Here is a 9076-nt window from a genome sequence, read left to right on the forward strand (position 1 = left end):
GTAGAAACTTGAGTTGCTTGTTAGTCATTTTGGAAATATTATTTTGGAAGCTTATACAAAATAGTGTGGTTTTATTGCAACTTTTTGCAATTTTTGGTATTTTATTGAAATAGGATTTGTTGTGAGACTACTCATAAAACACACTGCCTTTGGTGGATTTTGTTTGTCAACAATCAAGTTGAATCTCACCAAACTGCACATATTTTCTTTTAATACATTTCTGCTCAACATTTTAGAGTTATATTCAGAAGGCACATTACTGCACTGTAATATATACTGGAATGAAGAATGCACTGCTTTAATGTCTGAAGACATGTTCTGCATAAACATACATATACTGACAGAAATAAAAAAGGGAACATATGAAAGTACAGGTGTTCCTTTAGCTTTTTCCTGTTTTTGTCGCAAGCTTTTGCGGTGCATTGTGGGTGAAAGTCTGGGAAGATATAAAAGAACAATGCAATGAGAGTTCCTTTATTTGTTTCTGTCATTATATATTGTATACTAATTCATATATCATAGCTCCAGGAAATTTTGAAAAATCGTTACTATATACTTGTGTGCTATAATTCATATTGGGTAGTTTTCTTAAGTTTTCATTGTGCCAGAACTCCTTTCAGTACATCCAGTTTTTGTGGCATTTTCTTAATCAATTTTTGTAATTAAAAAAATATCAGGGTGTTTTAGGATATTTCATTTTTTTTCAGTACATGCTCTGTGTTAAAGTTGCATAAGCTGGAAACAGGTAAAAGTCAGAGTGCAGGATGCGAAAAGAAGATGTAAACTGCACAAAGAACACAACTGTCAATAGTAAATTACATCTTGACATGGGCAAGGATACTTTGGTATGGAAGCTTAAAAGGATACATTGTGTAGTTAGGAACAGTGTGTACAGTTTTTTGTTTTTTGGTGTATGTTTAATGCAGAAAACTCGAAATTAAAATTTCTTGTTTTACAAATCATATTTTTTCAAGAATAAGCTTAAAAAGTAAAAGTTTTCTGTTAAAAAAATAACATCGTAATGTACGGTGGGGTGTAGAGGCATATATATTAACTACTTTAAGTATTCAAAAGGAATATTATTCTGACATATTTTTGACAAGAAAATTACATTGGTCTGGCCTTGTCCATAAGCACAACTTGAGCTCTGATACATGGATTGTATGTGTATTGTTGTTCTTTGTTTTTACAATTTATGTATATTTGTCAGTTTAGCTGCTGAACATTACAGACTGTCCATTATTGAGATATTCTACTTTACACGACTCTCAGAAAAAATACAATGGATATTTATTCTGTACACTTTGTACACCATGTAGGACAGATACATTAGGAGATGAACCTGTTTTGGTTTCACAATGTTGCTGACTGTATTCAGTTATTTCATGTCAGTTCATAGAATGGATGATTTTTCCAATTCCGAAAAATATAGAAGCGAGAGTTGTTAGACACAACTTTCAGCCGTATTCATTTTCATGTATTGATAGTAATCAAGTTATTATTGTGTGTGTTTTTTTATTCCTTTCCCAAAGATGAAGCAATGTAAAAGCATAATTTGTAATAATAGCAGCCAGAAAGCTAGCAAATGTTGACAGGTGAAATTCATTTTGATCAGCAAGAAAGCTGATGTTTCTGTAATACAGTTAGACTACACAGACACAAAGTGAAACAAGAACCTTGATTGTCATTTTAGAAGATGCCATTTGATGAATGTAAAGAATTTCCTGTATTTAAACTTCTTTTTATTCCTAAAAAAGAAAAGACAAAATCCGGAAATTCTTTACATTTAATTGATGAAATTTGGAAACTGGCCTTTAATGTTATCTGCCATGGGACAGTGGGCAAGCAGCTAATTTGTACATTGATGCAGTGATTGGCATATGCCAATCATCTGTAAGTGATGTTACTGCCCAGTATACCACATCAACAACACTCCTGCCTTGTGCAGCTTTTCCTTAAGTGATGGTTGGTTGGTTTGTTGTTGGTATCTTGTTTACCACCGCACTCGCATGTTTACCGCCACACTCGGCAATATTCCAGCTATATGGTGGTGGTCAGCAAGTAATCATGTCTGGACCAGACAGTCCAGTGATCAACAACATGAGCACCATTCTATGCAATTGGGATTCAATGTCGTGTCAACTAAGTCAGCAAGCCTGATTACCCAATCCAGTTATAATTAGTTGCCATTTAAAATAAGCATGGTTTGCTGAAAAGCAATTGTAACCCAGATGTTTATGGGGAGAGACAAGCATGGTTTGCCAAAGACAATTCTAACCATGATAGAACAAGATAAAACTAGTGATATGCAAGTGTTTACAAGTCCTGTAGATACAGAGTTGAGTGAGAATTGTTTTTCATGCATCCTCGATATCTCCAGGGTATACATTCTGATAAGTCTAAACTCTATCCTGGGCGCATCTACAGGCCAACCAGATAATTTTATTACCTCCCTTTGCTGGCTCCGCATTTTCACAGAAGCCAATCAGGTAGGCTGATTTGTATGATTTTGGAGGAAATCATACAGACAAATTTATAGGAGCGAAACTTTTAAAGAATATATGCAAAAACTCCTACCTTTTCCAGAGAACCTCTGCATGGTTTGTTTTGCCAAGTTTAATTGGTTAGATAATGTAAAAAGCAAAAGTGAGTTGTGATTGGTTTGCTCAGCTTCCCAGCGTAGACCCCTGATTAAATATAAAGCCATCCAAGGGAGGTAATAAATTTATTGGGCAGAACCGTAGATACGTCCAGGGTATATTGGAGACTTATCGGAACATATACCCTGGGATATCGAGGATGGCCTTTATGCTAGTTTTGGCCATATACCAGCTTCACACATTGTACCCTTGTAGGGAATTGAACCCAGTTCTTTGGTGTGATGGGTGAATGCTTTAACCCCTAGGTTACCTCACTGTTTGCCAGTGACGAACATGTATGTAATGTTTGTGGCTGATAATAATGCTGTGGTGTTTTGTTCATCTTCAAGTGCCCCTTATATAGAACGTGTGTAAATCAGAAAATCTGTGATGTGAGGGTTGGTTTTATAATTGATATTTGACTGGTTTATTGTGCTGTGAGAAATCTTTGACATAGTTTTAGTGTTTTAATTGTTCAGTGTCATGTCAATAACATTATAGCCGCTGTTCAGCTTGACCTGGTCAAGTGAGTGAGTGAGTGAGTCAAGTGAAAACTGATTCCTTTGTGTGACCGTGTCACATCTGGTTGGGTCTGTTATTGAGAAGGGGTGCACCCTTGTCAGTTGATTGTCAGAACAGCTGAGACAAGGTTGCCGTTTGACATCTCAGTGTCATGAAAATTGCCTAACTTCCTTTAAAGAAGAAGCTGATTTTACGTTTATGATTCAGGCTTTTAGACAGTGACCAATAGCAGTAACTGGTGTTTCCAGTGATAACATAAACTGGCTTTTGAGAGTGGTAACAAGAGTGAATCAGATTGTGAAAGTAACAGACGTCTGTACGTATTAAGCTAGTAAGCCAGAATAACATATGAATGCACAAACAATACAATTTAAACATGCTTCGTATGAAGGAAATGTTGATAATATTCTCTGCTCCCCTATGCAATGAAGTTAACTCCACCTGCCTTTTGTGCCATTTGACCTCCCGGGTCATGCATATGTAGAGTAGCTGAGGTCAGACTGAACAAGCTGTATTTCTAAACCAGACAATCCAGCAACAGGCATCAACAACATTGATCTGTGCAATCAGGAGTTGATAGCATGCATCAGCTGACTCAAAGCTGTAATTCAGGGTTGAATGTTTTACAATTAAGTTTATGTTTTAATTATAGTTCCACCAAGGTAGGGCTATCCAGTTATTTGATAGTGGATAGTCATATGAATTATCTAAATATGATAATGAATGGTTCATCATTGTGATTCTATCCTCTGGTGTGACCTATATTATACGTTGTTTACTTGTCACAAGAGGAACATGGGTTGATGTACCCTCTTTTTTAGCTCAAGGAAAAACAATCATGGAGGGTACATCAACCCATGGGCCACGAGGGACTAGTGAACAAGGTATTTATCTTACTGAATACCTCAGTGTTTTTGAACTGTGTGAAACACAGGTATTTTAAGGAGTACCAGAGTTAGGCAATTAGCCAATACATGGACCAGATTTTCAGATGAAATAGAACCTAGCAGACAAGAAAAACAGATTTAGAATTACCTCCTATCCATCAAGTTGCATTTGCTGAACATTAGTATTTCTGTACATCATATGTGCAGAGATGCCAACCACTCTGATTTCGGAGGAGTTACTCTGATTTTCAAACACAAAATCTACTCTCCGAATTTTCTGTAAAAAACTCAGATTTTTAGAAAATATAAGCATGTTTATATTTCTAAATGTAGAATGTTTGAAAGAATTTTATTAAATAGCCATTTGAATATGTTCATTTGAGTTGACTATTATCTGGTTAATTATGCCCAGAAATTGCATATTTCCAGCAGACACCCACCGTCAAAAGGGTCCCGATCCCCCTTTCATGCTCACCCCAAACTCGCACCATCAGGGCATGAGAATTCCTTTGGGCAAGGCATGACTCCGCTTTCACTTGATTCAGGGTTGGCATCTCTGTATGTGACTCATTTATTGAAAATAAAAAAATTAGTAGCACGAAAAACAAAATTAACATGCCCAGTTCTCATTCCCAACGGGTAACAGAGAAAATGTTATTCACTTTTGTAACTAAAATTGTTTGATGGGTGCTACTGTCCTCCAGGATGTTCTCACACATTTTGCTTACACCTGACGTGATCATTGACTGTCAGGGTCCCTGTAGTAGTTGCAGAACTCTGCCATTTTTGCCATGATGAATCAGTCACACATTCTACTCAAAAGAAGTTAAGGAATACCCATTCTTTCGCATTACTGAGGTAAATCTCGTATAACAGAATCTATAGTTTGGGTCCAAGTTTACAAAGCATTCTTGGCGCTAAGATGATTGCAACTCCATGCTGTAGCTGCTCTGCAAAGTCATAGCGCTAAGATCACTTATGTAACGTGGTCCACAACTGTCTTCATATATGGGAATGCTGGGCAGTTGCCTGGGGCCTCCAAACCTACATCCTTGATATCTGCAGGGTATATGTTCCAATAAGTCTACACTATAACCTGGATGGATCTACGTCACAGCCTGTTGATATTATTACCTCCCCTTGCTGGCTCCATATTGTCACAGTAGCCAATCAGCCAAGCCGCGTTACAACTGAGCTTGCCGTGTCAATAGATATAGCGGAAGGTTTGTTTGCAGTGTGATTTTGAGGAAATCATACAAACCAGTAGCTCCGAAACTTTGAAAAAATATGTGGAAAAACTCCTACCTCTCTCAGAGAAACTTTGCATGGTCTGTGTTGCCAAGTTTAATCTGTTAGATAATTTAAAAAGCGAAAGTGAGTTCCCAGCAAAGACAACTGAATGGATAAAAAGCCAGCCAAGGGAGGTAATGAATTTATCGGACTGAGCCGTAGATGCATCCAGGATATAGTGGAGACTTATCAGAACGTATACCCTGGAGATATAGATTATGCCAAACATAAGGCAATACACTTATCTATTTGTGTTGCGTGTTGTCATTGCTGCCCCAGTGCACTGCTTTGGCCTGGGGATATAATGTTAAGACAGCCTGGCTATGTTAATATGAAAGAATAAGGTTTTCTTTAAGTCCTTTTGAGAAGTATATAAATGGGTTATTTATGTGTTCATGCTGTGTTCTTGTCAAATTAAGGGTAACTTTCATACCAAACAGGGCCCCGTTCCTCAAAACAGTCGTAGCGCTACAAGTCGTAATTCTGTGTTAAGGTATGGGAATTAACAGTCATCTCAGCACTACATTTATTTCATGGAACGAGGCCCAGGAGTGCATTTATATACTAGTACTTCATGTATGTATTGCCCTACTATATACTGTTTCGTTTGTCCTATCTACAAATGTTACAATCACATGTCCAGGCATGGTTTTACTATTTTGGTCAAAATACATCCACTAAACTCTGAAAAATGGAAATTACATTGTCATATATAATACAAACTCATAACAATATCAGAACAAACAGGAATGAAAACTATTGTCAACTTTCATCATATCAAGGGTAACTTTTGTGATATGCTATTATACGACATAGTACCAAGATCTCTGGCAAACTTTGAGCCTTTATATTTTGTTTTTAAAAATCAAATATCAATTTCTGAAGTTTTAGTTGAGCAGTAGGTTTACCTCTTAACATCATCCTGCCACCCATTGCCACAGTAGTAGTGTCAAAGGTATGAGTATTATTTTTTGAGGGCATAACAAGGTTTGATATTGATGTTGGTTACTCAAATGACGTCACTTATTTTGTGATTCTTCCTTAACTCCATGACCTTACTTGTGATGCTAAAGATATCAGTCAAGATTCTGGGTCCCAGTAAGGGAGTGTTTTCCAAAAGGGCATACAAGTATTCATATATTGTTTTGGGTGTTATTCATGTGCATTCGCTGTATTTATTTTCTTTCATTTAACTGCCTCAATAATAAAATTTTATAGCAATCTGTTTTGTTGTTATACTTTATTACGAAAAGTTTGCCTTAATGTTGCACATGCAGTGCTATTTGACTATTTCAGCTTGCATCCAACAAGATTTTAGCTGCAGGCTGTTAACAGTCTGAACCAGTGATTGATATTGTGAGCAATGCCCATAGGCAGACTGCAGGGCTGCTCCCACTTTTGTCCTGAGAGTTTATTAAATGACCACTGGAACTCTTGTGAAAATGAACTATGAAACTGAAGTGTGCACCCCCACACCCCCTACTTTCTCCCTCCTCAGAAAGTTGTATCAACCTCTGAATGACCAGGTCATTACTGTCCGTTTGTTGTTTCAACAGCACTGGCAAACACTTCAGGTGCAACTCAGCAAAGCCCCCAACTAGGCAGGATACAGGTAGCACCAAAGTGTGAAGCGTGACAAAAGAACAATGTTACATGATAGTTTCTTAACAACTTTTTCTGTGACTGATCAATAGGCCCTGTTGGGTACAGAGGTTTCAGGACCATGTGTCTTATTTTTGTTTTCTGCACTCATCCCTATTTCGAGTTACTTAATCATTCATCATCCTCATTTGAACCCAAACAGCCTGTAACTCCTTATCCTAGGGGCAGCCTTTGGTAAAAGTATGTGGCTGTCATGCTGAAGTCCTGGGTTTGATTACCCACATGCACAATGCCAGTTCCCAGTCATGAGATTGCTCGTAATTGCTAAATGCAGCCTACAGCTAACCTCACTCTCTTTGTTTTTTAAAGTCACACCAGACAATCCAGTGATGAACAGCATGAGCATTAATCTACAGGACTGGGCTGCTGGCAACCAATGTTAAATTGGATCTTCACTGGTAAACATTTTGTTTTTCATATATCTTTGAATGGAACATTTCTTTGCCATGTAAATGTTACTGACACATCATCCACAACAAGGGAGAACAATATATCATGGAATTCTGTCAAGAGATTCAACCATGTTTCCCAGTAACTGAAAGAATTTGATGCTAGCAATGGACATTAACACAAGGACCACACACGTCAAGGTATCCTGAGGGCAAAGGCTAGGACACATTCTGTCAAGGTCAGCGTTCAGCTGTGACAAATATGTTATAGACAGGAGAATACATGCGTTACCCTTAAAAAATTCCAACAGAAGGTTTCTCAGTAGTTTTCATTTCTACATGGTACGGTTACCAACAGGATGTGTCTACCAAAATCCCACTGTACAAAAGGTGTTAAAAACTGTCATTTCTACAACACTGTATCAAGCAGCTGTCAACTGCAAGCGATAAAGAACAAGTTGTTAGATGAGAAGTATCCTCAGCTCATTCACATTGGAGATAACATGTTGCCAACCATATATACACGATGTCTTCTTCCAGCTCACATGTCAATTTCACTGAAATGGGATTTATTGAATATGAATTTTGTGGAGGTAGAATATACATCAGCTTAAGCCACTAAACATGGGTGTGTGATATTTAATCTATAATAAATCCATCTCACTGAATGTGTTGTATGCCATGTCAATGGGGCTCTCAGAAGCACATGTACATCGAATTTTGATTAGTCCATCATAAAATGTATGATAATAGTTACTAAATATCAAACAAACAAGATTCACAACAACTGTCATGGAGGAAATTGCGAAATAATGCTCAATTTTAAAGAAAAGTGCAACAAAATTAGCACACACCCTGCCCCTCTGCTTAGTGCCAAGCTTCTCTGCAGTATGTGACATTCTATGCATGGAGTTTGCCACAAATCAAAAAACTATTTTCTTGATGAATGATCATGCATTCTTAAATACCCAGATGATATCATTTCCAAAAACATAAAACATTTAAGCCCCCTGCATAGTAAAATGAATCTGAATCTGAATGTTTTAGCAAATAAAATACAATGCAAAAGAATTTTTTTTTTATTTACAGTAATGACTGAACATAAAACATTTTGGTGGTTTGCCTGACAAAATTCAACTGACTGAATTTAAGATCTTGCTATTCAGTTTGGATTTGTTGAACTAAAATCTCTCAAAAAGCATCGAAATATGAACAGATATGATATTATTATCTCTCAACATTCATTTTCATAATAAAACATAAATTTAATGTCTTATGATATTCCAATACATTAGCAAAATACTTAAAACTGAGGAAAAAAATGTTTTAAGGGCAATTAATATTTACTTATCAACTACTTATCACTTTTCAACTTTTCTGATATATAAACGCCAGTGTGAATTGTACCACCTTTTTCTTTCAGGCCACAACTATAGAACACTTATTCAAGTGTCAGTTACATTTGAAAAGACTTGATAATGGCCATAACATTGTGAAAATCTATCAGTTGGGGGCTGTGGTATCAGTGCTGCCAGTGCTCAGTGAGGTGATGACATCAGTGTGGAAGCAGGATGCAAAGTTCACTTGCACTGTCGCAAACAGTATATTAATTGGCATCATATCGAAAATCAGAAGAAGAAACAACAGACACCCAAACCCCCTTTGAAGGGATACTTTCTGCTTTAAT

The sequence above is a fragment of the Haliotis asinina genome, chromosome 14 (genome assembly GCF_037392515.1).
Source record: "Haliotis asinina isolate JCU_RB_2024 chromosome 14, JCU_Hal_asi_v2, whole genome shotgun sequence".
Lineage (NCBI taxonomy): Eukaryota > Metazoa > Mollusca > Gastropoda > Lepetellida > Haliotidae > Haliotis > Haliotis asinina.